The sequence below is a fragment of the Coregonus lavaretus genome, assembly GCF_964263955.1.
Source record: "Coregonus lavaretus genome assembly, contig: HAP1_SCAFFOLD_3693, whole genome shotgun sequence".
NCBI lineage: Eukaryota > Metazoa > Chordata > Actinopteri > Salmoniformes > Salmonidae > Coregonus > Coregonus lavaretus.
In genome coordinates, this window is record NW_028162653.1 from 40,379 (window position 1) to 57,125 (window position 16,747).

The following is a 16,747-nucleotide window of genomic DNA, read 5'->3' on the forward strand; positions in this document are numbered from 1 at the left end:
ATTCCGGCTGAAAAACTGATATGTTCTGGGTCGATAACGCGCTGTGCAGACTGGCCGAATATCCGGTGATCAATGTCCAGTGATTAAAATTAATCCCGCGGAAAAAAATCCAATGTTCTGGGTGAAACACCGCTAGCTGTGGCTAATAGCAAGTAGCTAGTTAGCTGGCTAGCTAGTTTCAACTGGAGATTCTAGATTCTAGATAAAGGTAAGTCGATAATAGAATCCGTTCCACATTGAGTGAGGCGGGTTGCAGGAAAGTATATTTTGTAGAAGGATGAAAAGTCTGATAGGGAAATATGTACGAAAAATACAAAAAACAGGGTATTTACAGGCTGTTACAGACACACGACAGAAACAGGACTGCACTACTTCGCCATCTTGGAAAAAAGTGGCGTGACGTTTTTGTAACCATGTAAATCTCTCTCGGACAAGTTGATGTATTTGATGTATTTTTCTATTACATGTATGACATTTCATTGAGATATTTTGTGTTTTAATGACGCAAAATTGAATTACAGCCTAACTCTGCTTTCTGTTGTCGCCATCAGGCTGCAGTGGTGACCTTCACTACCGTGACCCACAAGGATGAAACTTCCCAGACCAGCCTCACCCTCAGCAGGGGAAAGAGAAGCTACCCAGACCTACACACCTTTGTGCAGGACATGAAGGACGAGTAAGTTGCTCTTTGGCTTCCCCATGCATCCCCTAGATATGTTCCCTATCTCAATTGCATACTCCTCGTGTCCTCTCTTCTCAAAACCCATTGGATGAGAAAGCCAGAGGTCCCGCCCTTCTGACCTTCTCATCCAATGGGTTTTGAGAAGGAGGCGAGGAGATTGAGAGTCTCCCATAGTCTCGGGCCAATACAAAGGACTCAACGGACCAAATAACCAATCAGGGATGTCTGGGTGTGGCCTAGTTCCATAGAGGTCCATCCATAACGTAGTCTAAGATAATAGAGGTAATGTCCATCCATAACGTAATCTAAGATAATAGAGGTAATGTCCATCCATAACGTAATCTAAAATAATAGAGGTAATGTCCATCCATAACGTAATCTAAAATAATAGAGTTAATGTCCATCCATAACGTAATCTAAAATAATAGAGGTAATGTCCATCCATAACGTAATCTAAAATCATAGAGGTAATGTCCATCCATAACGTAATCTAAAATAATAGAGGTAATGTCCATCCATAACATAGTCTAAGATAATAGAGGTAATGTCATGTAGTTCATTGTGTACTTGCATTTATTTACTTTTCAGCCATTGGAATCTGCTGAGTGAGAATATGCGTGCCGGGGTGAGTTATAGTCACCTCTAAAGTAGTTAATGTTGGTAAAATGGACCAAACATTCATTTGTGGAAATCCTGCAGGACCTTTAATCCTGAACCACTGCTTTAATTGACTAGCTTGAGTAAATGGTTCTACATTTTATATCAGTGCAGCCCCTTTAACAAACTAACTCTGTATGGTCTTTTAACATTGCAGATGAGCAGACATGAGTTTAGTGCCAAGTGCATGGATATTGTAGCATGGGTGATGGAGTCTACATCCACTGTGGTTGTTCCCGCCCTTGACCTCACCATGCAGATAGAGCTCTCTGATTCGCCAAGCTCTTCTGGATCAGGAAGTAATGAGGCAGGAGAGGTGACCTCTCTTGGCCGCAGCGTCAGATTCAGCTGTAGTGGAGGACCCAGCAGGTGCACCAGCGCCAGAACTGCCTGCAGCACACGCACTCCCACGCCTTTCCCCTCCTCTCACAGGTACCTAGCCCTATCCCCTCCTCTCACAGGTACCTAGCCCTATCCACGCATCTCACAGGTACCTAGCCTTATCCACGCCTCTCACAGGTACCTAGCCCTATCCATGCCTCTAACAGGTACCTAGCCCTATCCATGCCTCTCACAGGTACCTAGCCCTATCCGCTCCTCTCAAAGGTACCTAGCCCTATCCTCTCCTCGCACAGGTACCTAGCCCTATCCCCTCCTCTCAAAGGTACCTACCCCTATCCCCTCCTCTCACAGGTACCTACCCCTATCCACGCCTCTCAAAGGTACCTAGCCCTATCCCCTCCTCTCACAGGTACCTACCCCTATCCACGCCTCTCAAAGGTACCTAGCCCTATCCCCTCCTTTCACAGGTACCTAGCCCTATCCCCTCCTCTCACAGGTACCTACCCCTATCCACGCCTCTCACAGGTACCTAGCCCTATCCCCTCCTCTCACAGGTACCTAGCCCTATCCCCTCCTCTCACAGGTACCTAGCCCTATCCCCTCCTCTCACAGGTACCTACCCCTATCCCCTCCTCTCACAGGTACCTACCCCTATCCACGCCTCTCACAGGTACCTAGCCCTATCCCCTCCTCTCACAGGTACCTACCCCTATCCACGCCTCTCACAGGTACCTAGCCCTATCCCCTCCTCTCACAGGTACCTAGCCCTATCCCCTCCTCTCACAGGTACCTAGCCCTATCCATGCCTCTAACAGGTACCTAGCCCTATCACCTCCTCTCACAGGTACCTAGCCCTATCCACGCCTCTCACAGGTACCTAGCCTTATCCATGCCTCTCACAGGTACCTAGCCCTATCCATGCCTCTAACAGGTACCTAGCCCTATCCATGCCTCTCACAGGTACCTAGCCCTATCCCCTCCTCTCAAAGGTACCTAGCCCTATCCTCTCCTCTCACAGGTACCTAGCCCTATCCCCTCCTCTCAAAGGTACCTAGCCCTATCCTCTCCTCTCACAGGTACCTACCCCTATCCCCTCCTCTCACAGGTACCTACCCCTATCCACGCCTCTCAAAGGTACCTAGCCCTATCCCCTCCTCTCACAGGTACCTACCCCTATCCACGCCTCTCAAAGGTACCTAGCCCTATCCCCTCCTTTCACAGGTACCTAGCCCTATCCCCTCCTCTCACAGGTACCTACCCCTATCCACGCCTCTCACAGGTACCTAGCCCTATCCCCTCCTCTCACAGGTACCTAGCCCTATCCCCTCCTCTCACAGGTACCTAGCCCTATCCCCTCCTCTCACAGGTATCTAGCCCTATCCCCTCCTCTCACAGATACCTAGCTCTATCCCCTCCTCTTTTTGCAGGTATTTCCTGTTATAGGTACAAATATCCATTCCAGATCCACTTAGTGAGAAATACTACTTAGATACTACACAACCACTCTAAAACGTTTACTCTGAATGTTAATGTTTGCTCTGAGTGTGGTTTGAGATGGTTCACAATGCTTCCTTTGAATAATAATAACAAGGTTGAGTTTGTGTCCCAAATTCTTGGATCATATTTTTTATTTTGTTACCATATACTATTAATTTATGTTGTGCATTCTGCAGGTCCATGACCTCTTTGCTAAGTGAGAACGAAGAGCGATATGTCTCCTCACCTGAGGGTGGCGATAGAGAGATGAGACACAGACAACACTCAGCACCACTGAGATCTGTGTTTGGCATCTCTGAGGACTCTGTCTTCGACATGGTCCAGAGCGGCCAGTCGCAGGGTGACATCGTACCGCTGCCCAAACGGAGTAGACAGGAGAAATACAGACCTAGCAAAATGTCAACGGACGGCAAGTTTATGATGGGTATTGTCGAGTTGGTTATAAACCTTCTCAACTCCAGATTGGCTGAGCTAATGCGAAGTGTCAGTCAGGGAACTCTAGTTCTGCTGACTGGAAGTATCTCAGCAAGTCAACAGTTTGCCCAAGAGATGCTAAGCATGGCGACTTCTAAGATGTATTCCCATGCCATAGAGCATATTGCGCTCGGCCACAAGTCTCCCCTTGAGTTAGAGAGGGAGCTTGAGGCCATCTTGGGTCCTCTGGCTGGACAGGTCATAGTCATCATCATAGATAGCATCATCAAGGCTAAAGCCAACGGAGGAAATGAGGGGAGAGCGTCCAGCCCCTTGACCTATTTTCTAACTGCCATTTCGGCAGAAATACAAAGCCTAGTGGTTCACAGATCGGCTAGCAGACCATCCACCAGACTGTCCAACAACGACCCACTGCTGAACATTTCCAAGTCAAAGGTCTTAAGATCAGTTCTGCTCAAAATGGCAGAGCTCTTTGGCCAAGGTCCAAGTGAAACCTGTCTAGTTCCACTAGTCCAGAGTCAGTCCAACAACTCCATTTGCGACTGGACTGTGAATGCAGGCACCATTCATCCAAGTACATTTCTGTCCGACAACAGAGTGACAGAAGTGTCATCCGATGTTGTGGATCTTGTACTTGAGGTTTTTTGGATAACAGGATTTTTGGATAACAGGAACCCGTCAAGGCCACAGAGTGCCTGCTCCCACAACTCAGCTAGTGGAGTAATAGATATGAGAGCTCTTGCTGGGGACTTGGTCAGACAGGTGTCTGTCAAACTCAGCCCATTTGTCTCTGAGAGTCAACTCTCCACCATGTCCATGACAGATCTGTCATCATCTTTTTCTGACTCCACCTTGAAGCAGTTGTGTTCTCGCTCTGTTGTTGCTCTGGCAACTGCCTGTCAAGCAATCAAAACAGAGCTTGAGAACCAGAGACCTACCAACCTGGCAGCCAGAGACCTACTATCGTCTCTGGTAGAGACCATTGAGGACATGGATATCTCTGACATCCTCCAGGGCCCGTCGGCCATTTTGGAGGAGGCTGCTGTGATAAAGCACCCAGAGATGTCCACCTCGACAATATACAGATCTCTGCTTCTCGACTCATCTCTCGCCTCCTCTAAGATGGTCACTGAGAGCATTATCTTCAACAACCCATGCCCATCAGAGGAGAATGTGAGTATTCAGAAGGAGCTCCCTGCTGATAAAGTTGACATCCTCCATGGTCAACCAGTGGAGGAGTATATTGTCAAAGCTGAGCAATGCATCACTCAGGTCATTCAGGATGCAGCTGTGACATATACTGCTGCGCTGGATAAAACCGACACTTGTGGGAAACTGTCGGAAATCCTATCTGTCCATGTTTCCTCAGAGAATATTGAGGAGGCATCCTCTGATCTCTTTGGTGGAATTATTTCCGACCTGCATGAGGTATCTGAGGTCAATAAGGCCTCCATGCGTACGAAATCAGGTCGCAAAATGTTCTGGGTGGAAGTGAGTTCAGGTTCCCAGAAGATTTATACCAAAACCCTGGACAAACTAAGGAAGCTGTTCACCTCCCACCATCTCACTGAGGGAAAAAATACTCCTGTGCAAATCGAGCTTTCTGCAACTGGACTACTTGTAACTGAGGCCACTGTGCAGGAATCTCCTGTAACTGAGGCCACTTTGGCAGTGTCTCCTGTACAGAAGACAGACAGTAAGACCCTTCTAAGTCCCCAGCCTTAGCCTACCAGCTCACCCTCGACACCTGCACTAAAGGGGTAATCAAACAGGTGATCTCGGTGCTGAGGGTGGACACTTCAAAGGAAGACTGCTCCGCTTCCGTTGGGGAGAGCACGTCAAATTCATCCTTCGACTTCAACCAGAAGTTGGACTCGATAATTTCGAAATTGGAGGACCTCACCATTTCGAGTGATGTGACATCAGCCGAGATTGCCACACTCACGCGATCTCTTAGTGCAGCCAGCAGAACCTCTAACATTTCCATCCAGAGCTTTCACAGTGCTGAGTTCCGAGCTAAGGCCAAACACATTGTGAGTGAGACCATTCTCAGAGCTGCTAGCAAAGCCAGCCATTCTTTGCTACAGAGCATGCCTAGCACCACCTTCTCACACCATGCGGTTTCTACAGCCGAAGATATAGTAAATATTATCATGCAAGACCTTGAAAGTGTATCCCAGTACACTGTGGACGACGCAGACTCCTTCCCACTAGGAGAGAAAAAGCTGGAGTTCCAGCTCAAACCCAGAGTTGTCTTTGACAACTTATTGGATGCTGCTCAAACCATGTACCACAGAGTAAAGGATAGACTGAACATCTTTTTCTCTTTTCCACCAGTGTCAGTCACCACAGCCAAATATGTGCTGGACTCCGCCCCTGTGGAGACACTCAGACATTCTAAGTCCGCTGACACTGCTCTTGTTGAGGACAGGAGCCGCCCTCCGTCTGTGAGAAGTGAGAAGCCTTTGTCAAAAGTCTGTTTGGCTAAAAGGTCTAAAGCCCTTGTGTCTTCGAGTGGCTCTTCAACAGACCACCATATAATTGACACATGCAGTGAGGATGTCACTCTGCCCACCAGGAGTATGTCAGTTGTGAGCAACAACAGTTTGAAGAGAGCCTCTCCTCTCCACGGCAGTGGATTGAGTGAAAGTTGCAAACCTCTTGTGGCTCTAAAAGACGTAACAGTGGCAGTCAGCCAAGAAGGCTTTAGCAAAACTGCAAAGAAGACGCTCAGCTTGATCCTAAATGTGATCAAGTGTAGAGTGGCCAACTCTGAGAGTTCATCTGTTGGGCAGATTGCAAGTGAGGAGTGTCTGATAGCCACTAACATGTTAGACTCTGTACTGGAGAGCCTTGACCAGTTGCCTGACATGAGCGCTGCCGATGAAATCACAAGGACAGAATCCCATACCTCTATCGCAATGGACGAGACAGGTTCACGGTCAACGCTTGTGAGCCAACAAGAAATAAACATATCTGACACCAATATCATAGTGAAAACTATAATGGACACATTGAAGACGGACGACCCAGAGATGACTTCAGCAGAAGAACATCTGGATAGGCTCCTGTCAGTTGAAGCCCTTCAAGGTGCATCTGGCAACCTGATCGCAAAGGTCCATGGTCTCATTCAGGAGATAACCATAAACCGCCAGCTTCAATCCATGGTTGGCCACAGAAGCCTCTCTCAACCAGCGCTGCCTAAACCAGCCCTGAGGAAGCTGTCAAAGGACGATGCCTCAGAGCTCATTTACAACTTTGCCCAGACTTCTGTTAGGAGACTCCTGGGGCAGTGTATGGGAAGGCCTATGCCACCATCGGCTGAAATGGTTTTGGATCAGGTCATCAAGTTGATGACAGACGTGGTGATGGACAGCCTGACTTATGTGTCCAAGTCTACAATGGAGGATGGTAAGTGAAAGTACCTATTTTCATCTGCATAGGACTTAATTGTAACATGATGCTCAATACATTGCGTTTTATGATGTGAAATTCACTGGTTGTGTCCAAAATGGCACCTTCTTCCATATTTAGTGCACTACTTTTGACCAGACCCTATGGGCCCTGGTCAAAAGTAGTGCACTATAAAGTGAAGAGAATGCCATTTGGGATGCAGTGACTGACTTCAATGGCTGCGTCCTCTTCTCCCAGTTATTGTACACAGGTCGGTCACACTAGCGTGCTCTTCTCACTCAGACACCAGCAATGCCACAAGTGACATCACTCATGGTGTTGTAGCTGACCTTAATGCTACTGAGGAATTCCCTGCCAGGAGCCTTAGCCCGGCTGATGTAAAGGCTGACGGCATGGCCCGTCTTCCCTCTGCCAGAGGGGAAGAGACTAAGAAGAACAGGAAGTGGCGTTTCCTACCGAAAATGCATAAGTTTCCAAAGATCATGATTAAGGTAGGGTGCTCTGTGTTTTGAGATTACCTCTGTAAGGCAGGGCTGAAATTTACCCTACAGATTCACTACACCCCTATTGTCTCTCAGCATTAGAACAAAACTGTTGTCATTGTCTTTAGGAGGTTGAGTGAGGACGCTGTAATGCAATCCTAATACACATGGGAGAGTCCCAAATGGCACCCTATTCCCTATATAGTGCACGACTTTTTACCAGAGCTCTCTGGGCCCTTGTCAAAAGTAGTGCCTTACGTAGCGAATAGGGTGCCTTTTAGGATGCACACTCTGTATTTTACACAGGCTCAGTTGTCCTGATGTGTTTTGTCAACAGCTGTTCAAGACAAAAGGGGAACCGAAGAGACACCCTGAACAGGATGCGCTGCCTACCAAACATCTCAGAGAGACTCATATTTCACAGGGTAAGTGATAAGCATCGATAATGTCATATTGATGTATCACCCTATGACAAGCTTGTTAAAACAGTGACAACAGATACAGGCAGACCGACGGACAGACATGCAGACAGACAGGCAGACTGACAGGCAGACGGACGGGCAGACAGACATACAGGCAGACAAAAAGACAGGCAAACAGGCAGACAGACAGACGGACAGGCAGACGGACAGGCAGGCAGGCAGACAGACAGACAGACTGACGGACAGACAGACAGACAGACAGGCAGACAGGCATACAGACGGACAGACAGGCAGACGGACAGACAGGCAGACAGGCAGACAGACGGACAGGCAGACGGACAGACGGACAGACACAAACACACACATTCATTTTCTGATTATGAAATGTTCTCATGACAGATGCTGAGTGTGAGGTTCCAGAGGTTCCATCCACTTCCCCACCCAAGGAGGACCTGACAACCACACCGGCCCCTGCTCCCCAGGAGTCCCAGTCCCGTAAACGCCCACTCATAGTCAGGGTGTTACACGCTCTCTCCAGAGCCATCTCCAAACCATTCACAGGAGCTTCTGGGAAGAAGAATTAGCCAAATGCCTGATTTTATTAATATGATATTTTAATCAGAGCCTTTATTTAATAAAACATTACTGCATTGATTTCTGTCTATAGTAGTCTTCATGTATGTGCAAGATAACGGTAAAGTACTTCAAACCACATAGTCAAAAGTATTCATAGTGAAGTACCGTTTATGATTATTGATTGTGGAAATACACATAATACAGAAAAGTTGTTGTCACATATAAAGACAGACATAAAGGAGAACTCCGTAGACCAGTCACATTCTCAAGCCATAACTAAATCCATGAATGGATCTCCTATAAGATGACAGGAGAACATTTGTAACACTTTCTATGAAGCCTATATCTATAATGCATACACTCAAGTCATTTACATTTTACATTTTAGTCATTTAGCAGAAGCTCTTATCCAGAGCGACTTACAGTTAGTGAGTGCATACATTTTTTTTTTCATACTGTCATACACTCATAATGACTTAACTGAGTTAAGTGTTAAGTAAAGTGCAGTTATAAACACATAATGAGGGCTTATTATGTATTTCTTGCAATAAAAAAAGAAAAATGCTACTAGTTTATTAAATATTCATGACTGCTATTGCACGGCTCATGTCCACACCTCTGTACAATAGGGGGCAGTAATGCACCATAACGTTGGATGCCAACTGCCTATAAACCCCACTGAAGAAGAAAAAGCTACTCATGTAATGCATGCTGGAAAGCAGACAAAACTAATGATTTGCAAGAGATCTAAACACGATTTATAAGCTACTGAACAACAAGTCCAAGAAATCATTGCTAACCGCGTTTGCACTTTGAACAGATTTCTCGACAATAATAATGGAAGATGTGACTGGGGCTCAGCTCATTGCAGAGGCACTAAAAGCTCAGGTGAAGTGTGTGCAATATATATAAAACAGTGTTATACTGTGTAACCGTGTTGCTAATAATATATTAGTCGCTGATCATGTCCTTGGCAGTGAGAATGTAACACTATGAGTTGTGAAAGTGTGCCATAGGTCATTGCACTGGTATAGCTAACTATTAATATTGTTGTAGAAAAACATTTAGATGTTTATGTGGAATAGTATATGTTAACACCCTTGTTGATGCATGCCAATGTGTGTGTCAATGCAAAGAAAATCTAAACTACATTGTAACAATTCATATACAATTCAGTATGAAAATGTATGCACTCACTAACTGTAAATCGCTCTGGATAAGAGCGTCTGCTAAATGACTAAAAATGTTTAAAAAAAGGTAAATATACTGTATCTACATGTAACTCTCTACAGAATGTAGAATATATGTTTGGAATAGTTGGTGTTCCAGTCATTGAAGTAGCTAAGGCAGCTCAAGCCTCAGGAATCAAGTATGTGGGAATGCGCAATGAACAAGCCATAAGCCACCTTTTTATTACTAAACCAGCTCTCCCCAAATCATGTGATATTAACTACCCGTACATAGACTACAGGAGCGTGTAGTGTGTGAGGGTCAGTTTCATAGCTTTTTTGCATTGCTAATTATGTCTGCCTGTCTGTCTGACCCTTTGTGTGTCTGTCTGCCTGTCTTCCTGTCTGTCCCTCTGTCTGTCTGTTCCTCTCCAGTCCAGGTGCGTGTCTGGTTGTGTCTGGACCGGGACTCATCCATGCACTTGGTGGAATGGCCAACGCTAACATGAACTGCTGGTATGCTAGAACTCCACAAACAGAAGACCCTACTACTCATGTTCAGTGGTCCTTTCAAAAGAAGGGATGCTATCCGCACACTGCAAAAAATGATCTGAGGACTCCAAACTATCTCAGATTGTCAGTTGATGTCATTGTGTGATACCTCTCTCTCTGTAGGCCTGTGATTGTTATTGGAGGCTCCTCCGATCAAAACCAAGAGACCACTGGGGCGTTTCAAGAGTTTCCACAGGTACCGATTGAACCATGATATTTATGACTTTTGAACATTAGGGGGTTGTTTCCCAGGACACAGATTAAGCCTAGTCATGGCCTAAAAAGCAAACTCAATAGAGAATCTCTGTCTGGGAAACTGGCCCTAGCAGTTTAATTGCTGAAAGAGGAAATAATTTGTTATTTGTGGTCCTCTTTCTCTGTCAGGTGGAGGCATGCAGATTGTACAGTAAGTTCTCTGCTAGGTCTAGCAGTCTGGATATGATCTCCTCAGTGGTAGAGAAGGTATACAGTCTACTCTGACTCCCTCTGTGTAGTCCTCTTCATATCATTTGGTATCACCTGCAATTGTCTTTTTTCTGACCTCTAATTTTCCAGCTTAGCAAGGTACCTTAACTGCTTCATAAGAGCACAGCACAGCCTTAATTGATCTGAATTTAAGGGTGTTTGGTATGTCTAAGGCAGCACGCACTAGCATGTATGGACGTCCAGGTGCTGTATACGTAGACATATCTGGGGACATGGTCAATGCTAAATTGGACAGGAGCAGAGCCAGGTTAGTGGCCATCACTGTCTTTCATCCATTTAAAATGTATACTAATGTGTTACTGTTGAATATGTATACCTCTGAATTCACATCACCGTAGTCATTTTTATTTTATCTTGTTATACCTTTTAACGTCTGAAGTGAACCAGAAATTAAATTACTTAGAAAATATAGCACTATATCAAAATATTCTCATCAGAGAATAGCAATAAGCCTCGATAGACCTTCATGGTTTATTTACATATGCAATAAAGTTGCTAGGTAACATGTTTAATGTTTGACCTATTATTTATTATTTCCTTTGTCAGAGAGGTGCCCTGTAGTCCACCTCCTCCTGTGAGTATGGCTGACCATATGGTGATCACAGAAGCACTGGCGGTCCTGAAAGGAGCCAAACGGACTTTACTCATCATTGGCAAAGGTAGGCATTGCTTTTTTAATAGCCAGATAATCTGGGGGAAACAGAACTAAAATCTTGCATAATTGCGTCAGATACTTGGATAAGGTCTGGGGAGATGTTAAGAGAAAGATACTAACGCCACTTGCGAACTCTCCACCCCCCTAAACGGAAACTCTCTGCAAGTTTCCGGCAAGTTTATGGGCCAAATGTCCCCTCCCGTTCTGAAATTGAAAAGATGCGAGCACCTGCGAAATCGGGATTTGTCCAAATGATTAGTGGTGAAAAATCAGCGTACCGGAACAAAGTTGTCACATCCCATTCTGTTGACAGACGCTACTTCCAGTTATGTTACGTGCGTCTGTCCAAGAGAGATCAATAGCCAGCTGAGACGCACTGTAACACATATAGCACTGTACCACGGTTCAGTTGAAAACTGGGCCACGTTCAGTCGACAAATGTTGTTGACATGATTTCTCATTCTACCTGTCTGAGAGGCACGTTCGTTCTACATGCTATATTTCTATCTGAACGTTGCACAACGTTTTGCTCAGCTGAATGCATCCCAGTTGTGAAGACCAGTCTGTTGAAATCCGTGTGGCAGTGCCCTCTGTCTGTGTCCCTCTGCAGGTGCAGCCCATTGAAGAGCAGAGGGGGCTCTGAAGGAGCTGGTGGAGGGGTGTGACCTGCCCTTCCTGCCCACCCCCATGGGTAAAGGGGTGCTGCCTGACGATCACCCCAACTGTGTTGCTGCTGCCCGCTCCAGGTCAGCCTCTCCTTCTCTCAGCTGGCATCATATTCATGTACAGACCATTGACTGTATAAGTAGGACCAAGAATTTCCCTGACCATTTGAACGGACCACGAAACTCCTGAAATCCCTATCTATAACTAGTCTCTCCTGGCCAGGTCATGTCAATGTAAACTGGTGTCAATCAAACAACTACACTACTCCTATAACTAGCCTCTTTTCATTACATTTTGTTTTGTCCCTGCTCTCCTCCTCCTCTCTTCCTATCCTCCTCCTCCTCTCTTCCTATCCTCCTCCTCCTCTCTTCCTCCTCCTCCTCCTCTTCCTATCCTCCTGGTTCTATGGTCTTGGTGGGGACTGCAGAGCTCTGCTCCAGTCTGATGTTGTGGTCCTACTTGGTGCCAGACTCAACTGGATCCTGCACTTTGGCCTTCCCCCCAGGTTTGACACCCAAGTAAAGGTCATCCAGCTAGGTCAAAGGTCACCAGTAGGGTTTCTTTTTTTTCCTTCTTTTTTTCGGATTCCAGATTTTCTGCTTATTCCGTTCTGATTTCTGGAATCTTCCAACAGGGATTTCTGGGAATTTGGGGAAAGTAACTGTAATTTTGCAACCCTAGTCACAGGTCATTTCATAGTGAACTACATTTCATTGTAACCAGGTATAAAGGTATTTGACTCAGTCTATTGGATTTAGTCTATCAATTATATAGCTTCTCTATAAGTCTTTGTGGTCTCTCCAAATAATGTCATGGCTGTCTTAGTGCTGTACAGTACATCTATATTTAAGCAATAAGGCCCGAGGGGGTGTGGTATATGGCCAATATACCACGTCTAGGGGCTGTTCTTAAGCACGATGCAACGCAGAGTGCCTCGACGATACAGCCCTTAGCCGTGGTATATTGGCCCTATACCACAAACCCCAGAGGTGCCTTATTGCTATTATAAACTGGTTACCAACGTAATTCGAACAGTCAAAATAAATTTCAAATCAAATCAAATCAAATTTTATTGGCCACATGCGCCGTAATACAACAGGTGCAGACATTACAGTGAAATGCTTACTTACAGCCCTTAACCAACAGTGCATTTATTTTAAACAAAAAAGTAAAAATAAAACAACAACAAAAAAAGTGTTGAGAAAAAAAGAGCAGAAGTAAAATAAAATAACAGTAGGGAGGCTATATATACAGGGGGGTACCGGTGCAGAGTCAATGTGCGGGGGCACCGGCTAGTTGAGGTAGTTGAAGTAATATGTACATGTGGGTAGAGTTAAAGTGACTATGCATAAATAATTAACAGAGTAGCAGCAGCGTAAAAGGATGGGGTGGGGGGGCAGTGCAAATAGTCCGGGTAGCCATGATTAGCTGTTCAGGAGTCTTAAGGCTTGGGGGTAGAAGCTGTTGAGAAGTCTTTTGGACCTAGACTTGGCACTCCGGTACCGCTTGCCGTGCGGTAGCAGAGAGAACAGTCTATGACTAGGGTGGCTGGAGTCTTTGACAATTTTGAGGGCCTTCCTCTGACACCGCCTGGTATAGAGGTCCTGGATGGCAGGAAACTTGGCCCCAGTGATGTACTGGGCCGTACACACTACCCTCTGTAGTGCCTTGCGGTCGGAGGCCAAGCAGTTGCCATACCAGGCGGTGATGCAACCAGTCAGGATGCTCTCGATGGTGCAGCTGTATAATTTTTTGAGGATCTGAGGACCCATGCCAAATCTTTTCAATCTCCTGAGGGGGAATAGGCTTTGTCGTGCCCTCTTCACGACTGTCTTGGTGTGTTTGGACCATGATAGTTCGTTGGTGATGTGGACACCAAGGAACTTGAAGCTCTCAACCTGTTCCACTACAGCCCCGTCGATGAGAATGGGGGCGTGCTCAGTCCTCTTTTTTTTCCTGTAGTCCACAATCATCTCCTTTGTCTTGGTCACGTTGAGGGAGAGGTTGTTATCCTGGCACAACACGGCCAGGTCTCTGACCTCCTCCCTCAACGTGACCCATGTTATACGGTCAGATATACCACAGCTTTCAGCCAATCAGCATTCAGGGCTCGAGTCACCCGGTTTATAAAAGGGAACGTGTGTGTGTCAGCCTTAGCATTATGTGGTGGTGCCTGGTTATTTCTGTTGTGTTTAGCTTGAGGTTTGGCCACTCCTCCAGCTGCTGTTACATGTGTCACGCACGGCGCTCTTCCTGTCGTGTCGTTGCTGGTATGTTGTAGTAACGTTCCACATACGTTATTTATGTCAAGGTCAATGTCAAGGTTGATCTGTGTGCTGAGGAGATGGGGAACAACGTGCAACCTGCTGCTGCTCTCCTGGGGGACATCAATACTATTGTCAAGCAGGTAACACAACACAGTCCTGGGGGACTGGAGATCCTGGTTTGAATCCAGGCTCTGTCGTAGCCGGCCGCGACCGGGAGACCCATGGGGCGGCGCACAATTGGACCAGCGTCGCCTAGGGTAGTGGAGGGAATGGCCGGCTCAGTTCGTAGAGCATGGTGTTTGCAACGCCAGGGTTGTGGGTTCGATTCCCACGGGGGGTATGAAAAAAAAAAGTTATGTATGCACTAACTGTAAGTCGCTCTGGATAAGAGCGTCTGCTAAATGACTTAAACATGTTAAATGTAGAGGGCCCCGTAAACAGTTCCACAAACGTCAGCATGAGTGCGCTGACTGTGGAAGCACTAATCACTGGACCAAAGCTCACTGTCAGATGCACCAGCTGTGCGTCAAGTGCTTTTCTCCGGGCCACATGAGCTTTGACTGTAGTGAGGCTGGGCAGCGACAGAACCCTGGATGTGGACAGACTGGCAGGTCTCAGGAAAACTAGAAAGCCTCCGTTCTGAGGAGGGCAATGTGGGGCATTCTTATTTTTCCTCCACTGATGATGATATCCAATCTGTTTATTCTTACTTTTGTGAGTCAGTACCCAAGAACAACACAGTCATTTTTCAGAACACAATGAGAATTACTCAGAATGACAGTTTGTTTTACACCACTGTGCTAGTACAGGATAAAGTTGAGCTGAAGGGGATGTTAGATAGTGGGTCCATGGCTACTACTCTGCGCGCAGATATTGTACCTCGGTTGAGGGAGGCAGGAGTGGTAGAGGGGAACTTTCTAGCTCCTTCAGACATCATCCTGGTGGGTTGTGGTGGGAACAAACTAGCCCAGTGGGCATGTGTGACTTAAAAATGCAACTTTATGGCTTCTGTTATGTAGTCCCAGTGCTTATTGTTGATGGGCAGGTTGATGAACTCATTGTGGGAACTAATGTGTTGAAGTCTCTGATTAGACAGTGAGTTTCTATGTGCTCACGCAGGTGCCCGAGAGCTGTGGCTGCACCAAGGGCTAAGCTATTGTGTGTTGTCTCTTCGTGTACAGGTATGTCATTTATTTTGTCAGAATTATGTTGTATATCATTTTACTTGTATTGTATAGTGTGTTGTTAGGCACTGAATGTGTCCCCTGTCGGTCTGTCCCCCTGTCGGTCTGTCACCTGTTTTTCTGTCTGTGTCCCAGGAGCCAGAGTAAATGCCAAAGACAACAAGTGGCTCACTCCTCTGCACCGGGCCTTGGCTTCCTGCAGTGAGGTACGTGTACTGATACTGTCAGCCCTCACACACACTCCTGTGCATATGTGTTTGACTGTTAAGTGTGTTGTGATTTTTAAATGCACTTTAAACAAAGTTGAACATGATTTGTTCAACTTTGGACTGTGGTCCTCTGTAGCTCAGCTGGTAGAGCACGGCGCTTGTAACGCCAAGGTAGTGGGTTCGATCCCCGGGACCACCCATACACAAAAATGTATGCACGCACGACTGTAAGTCGCTTTGGATAAAAGCGTCTGTTAATGGCATATTATTATTATTATTTGAACTGTGTTCCTGTAGGAGGCTGTCCAGGTGTTATTGAAACACTCTGCTGATGTGAACGCCAGGGACAAGAACTGGCAAACGCCGCTCCACATCGCTGCGGCCAATAAGGCAGTCCGCTGGGCCGAGGCCCTGGTCCCTCTCCTCAGCAACGTGAACGTGTCAGACCGGGCCGGGCGCACGGCGCTGCACCATGCAGCCTTCAGTGGACACCAGGAGGTTAGCAATTAGCATGGACATGATTACACACTGTAGTCTACACTTTATACCTGTCCTATCCCCATGTTGAGCTTACTGTGCATCCGATTACTTACAATGGTTGAATGTAGGGCTGTGACGGTAATTGGATAACCGTGACATTGACGGTTTTGGATGAAGAACACCATGAAAATAAAATTACCGTCAAAACCAAAAAGAAGTATGATTTTCTCTCCATAAAATGTTTTATCACCTTTATTTTAATGTAGATATACTTTATCCATAGCGGGAGTGTTGACTATTGATTATATGGTATTGTTTTGCTGACTTAGTTGGAGGAGATATAGACAGTTTAATAGATGGACTATCTTTTGATGCACCGCAATCACCAAATCTGCTCTATGCGCGAATAGGAGAGAATCTTTGAAGGTCAATTCAGGTTAATTGAAGAGGGGGGGGGGGGGGGGTGAGGTGAAAAGTGGGGACCGGGGGTAACTATAGTACCTCTAGATCTATAGCCTACAGGCTGGGGGTGGGTGGGTAGCCTCTGACCTCTGACCTTCACCTCTGACCTT

At 46.2% G+C, this 16,747-nt stretch overlaps 1 pseudogene across 1 annotated transcript; it reads left to right on the forward strand.

Annotated features, from left to right (window-relative positions):
- Positions 1-3,336: 3,336 nt before the first annotated feature.
- On the forward strand, positions 3,337-14,442 carry LOC311119055 (2-hydroxyacyl-CoA lyase 1-like; annotated as a pseudogene). Its single transcript has 9 exons — positions 3,337-3,341; positions 10,112-10,192; positions 10,352-10,424; positions 10,613-10,690; positions 10,867-10,961; positions 11,261-11,373; positions 11,980-12,115; positions 12,463-12,568; positions 14,359-14,442. The product of its transcript is annotated as a 2-hydroxyacyl-CoA lyase 1-like (transcript).
- The last annotated feature ends 2,305 nt before the right edge of the window (positions 14,443-16,747 follow it).